The sequence below is a fragment of the Neomonachus schauinslandi genome, chromosome 3 (assembly GCF_002201575.2).
Source record: "Neomonachus schauinslandi chromosome 3, ASM220157v2, whole genome shotgun sequence".
In the NCBI taxonomy this organism is placed as follows: domain Eukaryota; kingdom Metazoa; phylum Chordata; class Mammalia; order Carnivora; family Phocidae; genus Neomonachus; species Neomonachus schauinslandi.
In genome coordinates this window covers 6475338-6488547 of record NC_058405.1, presented here as the reverse complement: position 1 = coordinate 6488547, position 13210 = coordinate 6475338, and positions in this window count along the sequence as shown.

Genomic DNA, 13210 nt, shown 5'->3' with positions numbered 1-13210 from the left:
TAAGAATCAAATTGCTTAGAGAGTAGTATATCCAAGAGCCTTTCTACAGGAAAGCTAAAGATTTATATTATTTCTTGTTTACAATTTCTTAAAACCACTTATACAAACAGACGTGACCCACAGTATGATTTAAAGTAATCCGGAGCACATTGTGCGTGTGTGTGTGTGTGTGTATACTATATTTGTTTTTAATTTGTTATATATGTGCCTGTTTGAGACAGTTCACTCTCAATTACTAGCTCACTGTGGTAACAGACTGAAGACTTATTCATGAGAAAATGTATGACATATATCCTCTGCACGGTGATGGCAACGGCAAGCAGTTCGGGATATGACTTAGGTTACAAAGAACCATTGGTGTGCAAGTGGAAAACGTCATTCAACCCATTTAGAAAAAATATATACAAAACAACATGTTTTCCATAAATATCTTTTTGGTAATATTCAAAATGTAGTTAACATATTTGCAACATGCCCGCATATCTTAACTCTCTTCAATTGCCAGAACTCTTTTGAAGTTGAACAGCATTAAAGCAATAAGGCTGAATACAAAGCAGCGTGAGGGGAAAACACCTGAATGCAGTGCTGTGCTCTAGAATCTGTGTAGAAAGATTATAGGACAAACAGAAGAATTCCAAGTTATATTAACCATACATTTTTCGCTTTCCCAATTCTAAACTAAAACTAATCAAATGCAGCTCTTTTATTCTCTACAGTCCTATAATGGCTCATGCCTGGATCTTGCCATTTACCTGAGAACCTGCTCATGAGTAGATAAATATTTCTAAACGTTAAGATTCCAAGGTGAATCACGGCAGATGCCATGTGAAACTCTGAACAGCGCAGATGGTCTATCAACAGCTAATTAAGTAGCAGGTCCTAAAAGGGCAAGCTGCAGACCCAAAGGCTGCAGTCAGTTCTAGGGTCCTATAAAGAGGAAACCAAAACTTTCTGGGAGCTGGCCTCAGGGCTCTGTGACATCACTGGGAGAACCGGACAGCAGTGCACACACCTACACATACACACAGGCATACGCAATCCACAGTACAGACCAGGAGAATGATGTCAAGTCAAAGACAGTGGCTTGGGATATGGGTAATGAGTTCTGAAGTCCTCAGCACAGATCTTAAGTCTTTGTCAGCATCTTTAATCTTGTTTAATGCAACTGGGACGAAAAGTCATTAGCCTTTCCCATCTGCTCACATAATTATATAAAACAGGAGTGGGGTCCACGTCCTCTGCCTGGATATCCCTGACTATACTCCCTGGCCTCTAGGAGTGTCCCACCCCAAAACCTTTAGAGTACACTGAGGATATGAGAACAAGATTTCATAATAATCAAAGCACACTGGTTTTGTGTGAAAATATGCAAGTCGTTTAAGCTCTCTGAGCCTTGAGTTCTCCATCTGTAAAATGGTGTTACCAGCACAGTGCTATAGGTAGAAATGTGTGAGGACAGAATGAGCTAATCCATGTGAGAGCAGAGCCACATATATCATGACTGCAGAAAAAAGTATAAGCTGTTGCAATGATGATGATGATGTCCTCCTCAAGGTCAATTTCTTTTTTTTTTTTTTTTTTAAGATTTTTATTTATTTGACAGAGAGAGACACAGCCAGAGAGGGAGCACAAGCAGGGGGAATGGGAGAGGAAGAAGCAGGCTTCCCGCGGAGCAGGGAGCCCGATCCGGGGCTTGATCCCAGGACCCCGGGATCATGACCTGAGCCGAAGGCAGAATCTTAACGACTGAGCCACCCAGGCGCCCCCTCAAGGTCAATTTCTAATACATCATTATTTAAGTATATAAATCGGTGCTTGGCACACAATAGGCATTAGATAAATATGTGTTGAAAGAATCAGCGTATGTTGAATATAAGGGCATAACTTTGTGGGATGGATACTTATACATCACGTCACAAAGAGAATGAAGCTCATCCTCAAGGGGATTAAATGAAGAACCTGACCCGGCTAGTAACCACTCGAAGTGGGTGAGCAGACATGTCCCCACTATACCCTCTTCTATCATGATGTCAGTCCACGGTCACTGGGGCAGGTCTTGCTTGATCAACACAGCACACCTGTGAAGCAGAGAACAGGTTTGTGCTTCAAATGCAGTTGAGTTAACTGATGTCCAAAGGATAGAGCATTTTGCCTTAGATCCTTGCATATGTCCTGGGCAAATGGATGGTAAGCTGATTTTAGTGATGTGGGTGAGGGGCGGCAGAAGAATTTTGGTCTGGCCCCAGGATTTCCAAGATCTAAGTGATGACACCTCTGGGCAAAAAGGAGCGAGAGAAATGACATGTTATATCCCCAGACTTCATTATGGCTGTCATTTGGCCTTTTAGCTTGTGACACAATGACGCATACTATAAAGAGGTCATTATTCCACTACAACCTGCCTACAACCGTGAATATTCTATTTTGCACTTTAAAAAGTACATCATTGTGTATTTAAACACAGCTTCTTTCCCTCTTTTTTTATTTTTTACATTCTATTGGAATAAGATGTGACAAGCATTACAAATGTTGCTCTCCTATTGAAAATCTTTTTCACAGTGACTTTGACGCAATAGAATATGATTCTTCAAAACATGTTATGATTGCCAACCGTGAGAGGGAAACAAGAGACAGCTCTGTCTAGCTGGTCATGGATCGTTCTTTATTAGAATACTTTTGATGACAGAGAATATCTCTGCTTTTGAAAGACATATTGATTATAAAACTAATATATAAATATAATAATGACTAAACTGTCTTGATGGACTTAATATGCATGAGACACGCTCCAGGCAAATTACTCCCATACAGAGATGCTGGTTAGTACCTTTTTCTTGGTCCCACAGCTACCGAGGAGCAGAACTGGGGCTGAATGCAGGTGACTGCAGAGACTGCGTTCTCTCGTGGTTACAACATTGGGGCTATACTTTGCAGGTGCTTAAGAATGCCAATCACTAAAAAAAAAAAAAAAAAAAAAAAAGAATGCCAATCACTCTTTTAGGTGCCGACAGTTTGGCAGATAAATACCTTCACGTCTTCATGAGGCCAAACACTGTGCTAGCAGCTTTTATAAAAGATGGCTAGAACATATAGGCATAAGTGGAATATCACTGCCTTTTTTTTTTTTTTTTGTAAAACTGCTTTTGAAGACAGTCTTTACCATGACATTCAATATTCCTTTTAAAAGACGTGGGAAAACTCAGATTAGGCACAAAGTTGCCTCTCCTGACTAATTAATATACTTTCTGAGAAGAGGGGAGCTATAAAACATCTGATTTTCTGTTTCTCCTGGCCACCAGGAAGCTCTGAGAGAAGCTTTAAAGTAATTGTAGTTGCTTTACAAAGCTAGTTTTTTTATTCTGATTATTTTCTTCTCTTACTCTGTATTACTTGACCCTGTGTTATTTTCATGAAATGCAATTGCTTTAATGTAATCATTTTTAGTTTTATTTTTTATGTATTTTAGTTTTCCATCTTGAAACAGATCCAGTCTTTCAGAGAAGCAACCAAACTGGACTTTAGTGGGTGATTTTTGTATACCACTTTGGTGGAGTGAATGCTGGGATTTTAACATTTGCATTATTCACTGTCCTGGACAGACTCACTGTTTTTTAGAACCCCAAAAGGTATAGATGTGTTTGGGAAAAGAATATAATTTTATCTGACATCTTTCAACAGACTCCTCTTTTATTTCAAAATTATACTGAACATGTTACATGAAATCCAAAGGGATAATATGACTATTATAAATTATGAAAATCATACACATAAATCAATCACATTAGATTATAATTATAACCCTTATTCACATCAGACTAATAAAAGGGTTGATCTTTGACATATAGCTCTGGGCAAAATCGATCCAAAGTCCTAACTGCAATATAAAGGCTTTTTGAATAAAAACGCAATATGTGACTTGGTTCTTAAGGAAGTATGGGGAATTATTTGGCAGACTTGATCAAGATAAAATGACACTTGATGAGATTTACAAAAAACAGAACCTCTTGATTCATTTAAATATTAGTATGACACACAGAACATTTAGCATCATGTTTCTAAATATCAATATCAATATAATATAAATAAATAAAAATAAAAATAAATATAAATATAAAAAGTTCAACACAAATGAATATCAAATGTTTTAGGAACTTACAGATTCTTTAGGAATTCTTCCTAATTTGGATGGGCCCTCAACTACTAAAAATATAAGAAGCTAAAGTACTTCATTATATATTTTATTGTTATGTAATCAGAGAGCAACACATTTTTCAAAGGGAAAAAGAAATAAAAGTTATCTGTGGGCAACTATTATTTTATTTTCTTCTTATTCTTTATTATCATATTCCTATTCTTTTGTTTTCTTATTGTATTTTCTTATTATTATGTGTTCTTATTTTTGTTTCCCACTGACAAAAATAAGATACTTGATTCATTGAATAGAAAAAATAGAACTTTATATTTTTCTCCATTAATACTCATAGCCGAAAAGTTAGAAATTATAAAATTCTAATATACAAGCCTCTTTATTATGATAAAGCAGATAGAGTCCCAGAGAGACAGAAAATGTACCATGTGAGTTGAGGATCATGTCTCTTAAGGATTTTATTGCTATTCAGCACATTTTAATACTTAACACAAGTAGTGATAATTGTAGGACATAAACTTTTTTCTTAGTAAAAAAAAAAATCGTGAAAATAAGTAGGACACAGTGGAGAAAATGAGGTACTTTCCAGTGTGAGAGAGTCTTATCACCCCTTCCCTGGAGGACGGGGGGATGGTTGGGAACTAATGGGAGCAGGAGAGGAAGGGGAAGAAGGACCTATGGTAAACCCAGTCATAGCGAACAACTTCCAAATGAAGCTATTTAGTTGTTATTTTTCTTTGGAGGAGGTACTGAACTTTAAGTTCCTACAAATTCTGCCAATAAATGACTTTGAGATCCCCTTTTCTATCTTTGTCCAAATGAAACTGTTCAAATGGTACCAATTACATGAGAATTAATCAGATACTGGTTCTCTGGTGACCCCAACCCTTGGAATTCAGCCGAGGAATCCCCACAGGAATAAAAACGCCAATTAGTATTAGCAAGTACAGTTTATCAGAGTGAAATAGGCATAACTTTTCTGAAGCTAAATAAAGGGAAAATACATAAAAGCTACAAAAAGTTGCAAGCCTCGGTTGGAACAATTCCAAAGCTAAGAATGTTTCCTACAGAAAGGACCAGCGATGTGTACAGACTCCAACAGACAGGGACAATAGTGAAAAGCTGAAACAATACGAATGATCAACAGCAGGAGTTCAGCTGAGTATGCGGTATCCAAGATCAGGCAAACACTGAATACTTTCAACAACCAAGAAACAAATGGTGACATGGAAGATTATTCATGATACATTTTTATGTGAAAGAAGCCATAGAAAAATGAACGATGATTAATTACGATCTATATTAAAGTGACATGGGTTGCTACATGAAATAAGTCTTGATGTTGCCAGACTTCCAAAAACAGAAAACTATTTCTTAACATGTAAAATCACATTGTTAGGAAGCTTTCCCCTATACGGTCGTTCAGGGACCCATTTTGATAGAAATTCCGCCATCTTCAACAGGTTACTTTTCTAGGTCAGTCTGGACAACCATACCCAGCCAGCAACAGAGGGAAGAAAGAGCAGAGGATCACACCGCATTGTATAATGGGCCAATCCTGGAAGTGGCTTGTATTATTCCCACTCTCGATTTTGTTAGCCCGAACTTAGATCCTGGGCCACGCTAGGATATGTAGTCTAGATATATCCGAAAAAGAAATAGAAGATTCAAACAGTTAAATGTACTTGCTCACCAGGGTCTGCCCCTTCCTCTAAATCCAACCTCCATAGTTGGGAAAAATGAGGTGGAAGCCTCAGACATCTTTCTCCACCTGCTTCTTAGATTAAAGTGCCCCCAGGTGCTCAACTTTACCTGTGTGTGTGTGTGTGTATACATATTCATGTATATACATACATTTTCCCTTAGGTAGTAGGATAATGACATTTTTATTTTCTCATTTATACTTTTCCATATTTTAAATTTTTCCAGAATTTGTATATTACTTTCATAATAAAAAAGTTAAAAAAAAAAGGTATCAATGCTGGGATTTCATTATGGAACTACTTTATATTTTTCTTTTGTCCCCCCAAATTCACCTAATGTGAATGTAAAGGTAAAGGTAGAAATATCTAATTACGGACAAAATATATTTTCTATAATTAACCCATATCTGAATTGAAGTTGAGTTTGAAAGAAAGAGATTGTTCATGACATAGAAATAAATTCTGGTATATTTTATATATAACATATTAATTATTAATTAGCAAAAGCATACATTTATTTTATAGAAAGCAAAAATGAATATATTACATATGTAGCAAAAGTGTCCATATATTTTATATATATAATATATATAAAAATATATATAATACATATATAATATATATTTATGTACATATATGGAATTATGTATATATATACATAATTATGTATATATGTAATATATGTACATAATTCCAGGCACAGCTCCTTCAAATCACCAACGGAATGTCCCATTAGAAATGTTCACCAACAAGGGGCTCCTGGGTGGCTCAGTCAGATAAGCAAAAAACTCTTGATTTCAGCTCAGGTCACAATCTCAGGGTGGTAAGATCAAGCCCGGCATCGGGCTCCTGGCTCAACATGGAATCTGCTTGACATTCTCTCCCTCTGCCCCTCCCCACCCAGCTCACCCACACGCTCTCTTTTCTCTCACTAAAAAAAAAAAAAAAAAAATTTACCAAAAAAGGGAAACCCTTTCCAAAACAACCCCCCCAACTTTAAAGTAAAGGGGTTAAAAAAAATAAAAAAAAACAAAAAAAAAAAAAAAAAAACTGTGCATGGAAGAAAGGGTACATTTTAAGAGATCAAAAGTCTTCTCTAGCATTCTCTGAGTCAAAAGTGCCAAGTAGAAACAATGAGGTTCTGTGAAGCAAGAGAGAACATGGCTTGAGAATGTCCCAAATCTCAAAGCCTGGGGGATAAATCCAACCTCCATAGTCAGGAAAAATGATGTGGAAGGCTCAGACATCTTTCTCCACCTGCCTCTTGGATTAAAGTGCCCCCAGGTGCCTAAATCCCCTGTTTTCCTATGAGGTCCTAAAGAAAAGCAATAAAATAGGAGTGCCAAAGGGCGTAGAAAAATTCCTGAGGACCCAGATGGCTTAGGTTTGTAACACTGACCAGCCGGACTGATTTACCTGTGAATGCAGGACACAAAGTCCAGAGAAGACCCTTTTCCCTTCACTAGATTACTTTCCCTCGTCCCGACTGGGGGCAAAACTACTGCTTCCAGACGCGGCCAACTTCATCTTGGCCGTTGGTTTTGCTTTTACCATTACCCTCCTGCTTGTGGGGACCACGTCTGCACTGGGCTGGAGTCTCAATCTGATGAGCTCCAGGAAGGGAAAGAGAATTAAGGGAGTCTGGCTGGCATGGAATATTTAAGGTCATGTCTGTGGGCAAAGTCTCTGTTCCCTGCTGTCACTGGGAGTCTTCGAGAAGCATTTGACCGGGAAGGCTTTCATCTGTGTGGGCATTCCTTCTGCTCTCTCCAGAGACCCTCCGCTGTTCAACGTACTTCACAAATATCAGTTCATACTTTGGAAGCAACCATTTGACCTTTGTTATTTTTCTTTTTCGATGTTAAACCTTTTATACATCTTTTCCATAGAGTATTAGAAAAGCCACTAAATGCAGAGAAAAATCCATGTGATCTTTGGAAAGGAACATACCGTACTGTTATTTTCCTTCTTCTTTTAATTAACACTAGCACCTGCCTGTCCCTTTGCATGGCTAGCCCGCTGCAGACTGACTCGTACAAGGTTATTGCGTGCAATCTCGGGAGGCAAAAGCCAGAGGGAGGCCTTTAAAACAGTGGCTAGTTTGTTCTCTCGACTTGAGTGATCTCACATAGATATGAGTAAAATAGATAGGTGATCTATCCCCATGGCCTGGAGCGGATTCTCTTTGGAAGCTGTGAAAGAGACAAGTACATTTGGGAACAATGTAACCTTTTTACTACAGGGGAAGAAAAAAGATTAACATTACACATTGGAGGTAGCAGCATAGAATAAAATGCCAGAAATTGTTCTTCTAAAATTATTTAAAAGTAATTATTGGCAGCATTGTGCAATTTCCTGGGGAAGAAAATGAGGGCACACGCATTTAAAAGAGAGGTATCCTGATTCGCACACACTTACTATCATCACGTGTGTCATCCACACAAGCTCTGGGGCGAAGGAAAAGAACAGACTCAGCAAGGAAACTGAAAACCACATAAAACCATGTGTTTACTTTTAAAGTTCATTCAAATTAGCCCATCCAACTTACAGTTTCTCTTTAAAGTAGGGTTTATAGACAGGTGGATACTAAAAAAGGTCAATTTTCCAAATAAACATTTATCTTCAAGTAAAGTATTACAGAAACCCGAGAAATTCTAGCTCCTTTTTCTTTAATTTGGACTATAGATGTTGGTGTACTCTCTCACGGACAAGGGAATTTGTGTCTTTTTGGGGCCACTGAGTTCCCAAGGAGGTTGCAGGGTATGTTTTGGTCCGGCATGATGCTTAAACTCAGAACTGATTTACATTTCCCCTACAGCATTCAAGGCTCAGGCTTTCTGGTCTCCTCAATCATGGGTGAAGCTGGTGTCTTCAGTTGTCAGTTGTGTGAATTTTAAAGCTGGGGGAAACCAGATGGCAGGGCCCTAGGAGCCAAGCGGGGAGGGAAAACTCAAAACCGTGAATTCTGTTCTTCCCTCAGCCAGTGACTCAAGGTGTGATCTCAGACAAGTCACTTAACCATTATTACCTCCTTAATTATTCCATCTATAAAAGAAGGCTTAGTGAAACATGAGGCAATATAAAACTTCAGAGAGAAAATTAGGAACATAGGTCTATTCGAAGAAGCATTTGGGCAATATTCTCAAAGGTGAGTAAGAAATTGAGCCTCCAACTGCTTTTTTATTTTGCTGTATCAGTCTCTGGGCCGGGAAAGGATTTAGAATTCACTGGGTTGTAACCTTCCCCAGTGCTCCATTTAAGTGATGATATCCAATAGCATCTTGGTAAATCAGGTCTTTTGCTTTCGGCTGAGGAAAAGTTCTAGGATTATCATCAATACCTCAAGTAAGCCTTCGCAGTTGAGAATATACAGGTTTCTCTCCATATTTCTACAAACTTGTACCAGACACTTGCTATAATAGTGCACACAGTAATTTTTTAAAAATTTAATAAAGGTGAGGAACTCAGAGTATAAATTAGATCTAGAAGTCACTATAAGTCCTATAAATCAATTTAACTGGCTTTTAGTTTACCCATAAGCGGGGTTGATACATACTACATGGGATGCCAGTTAAATTTACGTTTCAGATAAACAATGGGTTATTTTTTAGGTTAAGTACGTCTCATGCAATGTTTGGGATATGCTTATACTAAAAAAAAAAAGTCTTCATTTTTGTGACATTCAAATTTTACTTGGCATCGTGTAATTTTTATTTGCTAAACCTGGCAATCCTCTTCGTAAGTCAAGTTTTCACCTTGATCCCTGTTCTAATTTCTCCTTTGTGTCACTGCACCTTCTCTCCTGAGGTGGTACTGGACCCTCTCTTAAGAACCTTTGACAAGGGGCGCCTGGGTGGCTCAGTTAGTTAAGCGACTGCCTTCGGCTCAGGTCATGATCCTGGAGTCCTGGGATCGAGTCCTGCATCGGGCTCCCTGCTCAGCAGGGAGTCTGCTTCTCCCTCTGACCCTCCCCCCTCTCCTGCTCTCTCTCTCTCAAATAAATAAATAAAATCTTTAAAAAAAAGGGGGGGGGCGCCTGGGTGGCTCAGTTGGTTAAGCAACTGCCTTCGGCTCAGGCCATGATCCTGGAGTCCCTGGATCGAGTCCCGCATCGGGCTCCCTGCTCGGCAGGGAGCCTGCTTCTCCCACTGACCCTCCCCCCTCTCATGTACTCTCTCTCATTCTCGCTCTCTCAAATAAATAAATAAATCTTTAAAAAACAGAAAAAGAACCTTTGACAAAACACAGTAGAAACAAACAGGGTTGTTGTGGGGGGGCGCTGGAGGGTTGGGGTAACTTGGGTGATGGGCATTAGGAGGGTGCATGATGTAATGAGGGGGTATTATATAAGACTGATGAATCACAAAACTCTTCTTCTGAAACTAATAATACGTTATATGTTATATAATCGAATTTCAATTTAATTGAATTTAATTTTTTAAAAAAGAACACTCAACAAAGCACAGTAGAACCTTTTGCTTATCTGTCCTTCTCTCTCATCCTGGAAAATAAGCTTCCTCAGAGCAAAGAACCCCATTATATTTGTGCCATCACTTTGAAGCCCACCAGATATGTACAGTTTCTTAAACATAACCTGTGTGGGTAAGACAGTAATTCCCAGTGACACCGTCTCAACTGCTGTCTTGGGCCCCAGCTTTCTTCTTCTCTGCCAGCAAATTACAGGCACTTACCCTAGAAAGAAGGCAAACAGACCAAGGGAAAATTTCTCACCTCCAGTTTTGAGACACAAATGTGCATTGGTGTTAGGTACCAGAACTCCGGCAAATATGGTCTTAACAATAACAGTTACAACATCAAAGGTTGAGAGTGGTTTATATTTTGTGTGATTTTTTTCACTTATTTTTTCATGTATACAGCAAGTAATTATTACATATATAGGAAGTGCCTAGCCACTGTTATTTATATATCAATATATATCATATACATCATACATATATATTTTCTGCAGTATTGAGCAATGAAGAGTGGGACTCTGGAATTAGAAATACGATTTAAAATGCACTTTGCCTCTTCTTAGCTTCTAATCCTAGTTTTGCTCCCTTACTGGCCTGGTGTGAAAACTAAAAGAGAGAACACTTACAAGAGAGTTACTTGCCTGGGCCAGAGTAAGAACTCAAAAAAATGGTAGCTGGCATTTTTGTTAGAACACGATCAAGATTACCTCTTTGAAATGGCATTACTTCCAAAGGTTCAAGTATGCTTCCTTGAGTAGATGTGAAAGGGTGTGGTTCCAGGTAGGATTCCCTATGAGACAGCCACACACAGACACTGACAGTCATCTGTCACATGCCATGCGAGAGGAAGTAAAAACAAAAAAAGTTAAGAATAGTCCAGAAAAAAGAATGGCTCAGGAGTTTTATCCACTTGGACTGTTGTACGACATCGAGGATTTTCCTTAACCTCATGGAGCCTCAGTACCTTCACCTGCAAAGAAAACATATCAACTTTGTTTTGAAAGGTGAGTAACTAACGAACCTAGAGCGCCTAGCCCAAATGTCTGCCACGTACACAGAAGTCACGTAATAAAGATGATTTTCTTTCTTTCTCCTTCTCCCTTTCCTGAAAGCATAAATCCTATGCTCTCATCTTGGTATCAGGTTTACCTACAGTAACAAGGGGTTGCTTAAGCCCACAGTGAATCCCTTTGAACAGGACCTCTTCAGGCTTAGTAACTCCAGCTGAGTTCATATTCTCTGGACCTTTTGCACCTTTATATTCCTGGGCACAGTTTGTACCACATTCATCAATTTCACACTAATGTAGGGCCATGAAAGTCAGGAAACATACGAAACTCTGACATGCTCCTCCAGGGCCAGCCTCACTGGTCCATCCCTGCACCTTCTTGCCCTGAGCTGATACCCAGCTCCTTGGTCCCTTCTCTTGATGCATAATCATTGCCAAGCAATCAAAGTTCCAAACAGGTAAAGCCTCTTTTCATCTCACTTCTAAACACCCTGTTGACTTACTGATTTGTTAGTTTTCCAAAGTGCTTCTGGTCATCTTCCGTTTTTTTTCTTGCTCTCCTTTGTCCTCATGTTGACCTTAACGGCGTATTCTATAAGTGTACATATAAACACAGTAGTTTTAATCACTCTGATCTTTCAAAGGTTATGCTCAAGTCATAAAAATTTGGGGGGGGAATTTTTATGATGTTTTGTTTTTGGCACACATGACTCAGATGTTGATAGCATAACTAAAAGGGTCACAGAATGAAAACAAAATATCAGAGAGTGAGAGAGAGAGAGGAGAGAGAGCAAGTGAGCACTAAAATGCTAACACACTTTAAAAAGAAACAAATTTATTTTTTGATTTAAAAGAGAGAGAAAGAATTTTCTTTCACCCCCATCTTTAATATTCTGCATGGAGCACCATTCATTCTTCAATGAATATCTTCCTCTTGACACACTTTAAGATTCAGGATAAGTGTTTTTAACTATTTATAAAGATGCATTATTTTGTCCTTGTTAAGAAAACTTCTTAAGGGGTGCCTGGGTGGCTCAGTCATTAAGCATCTGTCTTCGGCTCAGGTCATGATCCCAGGGTCCTGGGATTGAGCCCCGCATCAGGCTCCCTGTTCAGTGGGAAGCCTGCTTCTCCCTCTCCCACTCCCCCTGCTTGTGTTTCATCTCTCTGTGTCTCTGTCTGTCAAATAAATAAATAAAATCTTTAAAAAAAAAAGGAAAGCTCCTTAAGATAATTTCCTTATACTTGATGTAGCAAAACCAAGATATTAAAGTTTTTTGAAAGACTAAGAAAAGATCCAATTACTGCTTCTTCTGACAAATAATAGGCAATTTGTGCCTATACTCTGAGTATTAAATGTAATTCTCATTGCTTGTTTTTTTAATAACACACCCTTTCATGCAGGAAAAAAAACAATAAAAACAAATAAACAGTAAATTAATAAGTATTTTTATTGAGAAAACAATAATAAAATATCATTGTTTTGTATTGCCCAACGTCTTCCTGATTTCTTCTATAAAATAGGCACAGGCTTTCACTTTGCTATAATCCATGTGAATCAGAAGTTTGGGGATGCTTCTAAGTCTATCCAAGCTTGTTGACTCAAGTCTTTGCTGGTTTTTAATATACAAATCATGACCAAGTTTTCTGTGCAGAATTGAGAAAGTATCCTTTACCAAGTTTGTTTGTTTGTTTGTTTTAAGTCAATAGACCAAAATTCAGTCTATAATGCTAATCCTTGGTGTTCAGCAAATACTGTGGTCATGGTGATTGAAAGAGAAAGTAAAGAATTAGGGAAGGAAGAAAGGGAAGAGGAAAGAAAGAAAGAAAAAGAAAGAAAGAAAGAAAGAAAGAAAGAAAGAAAGAAAGAAAGAAA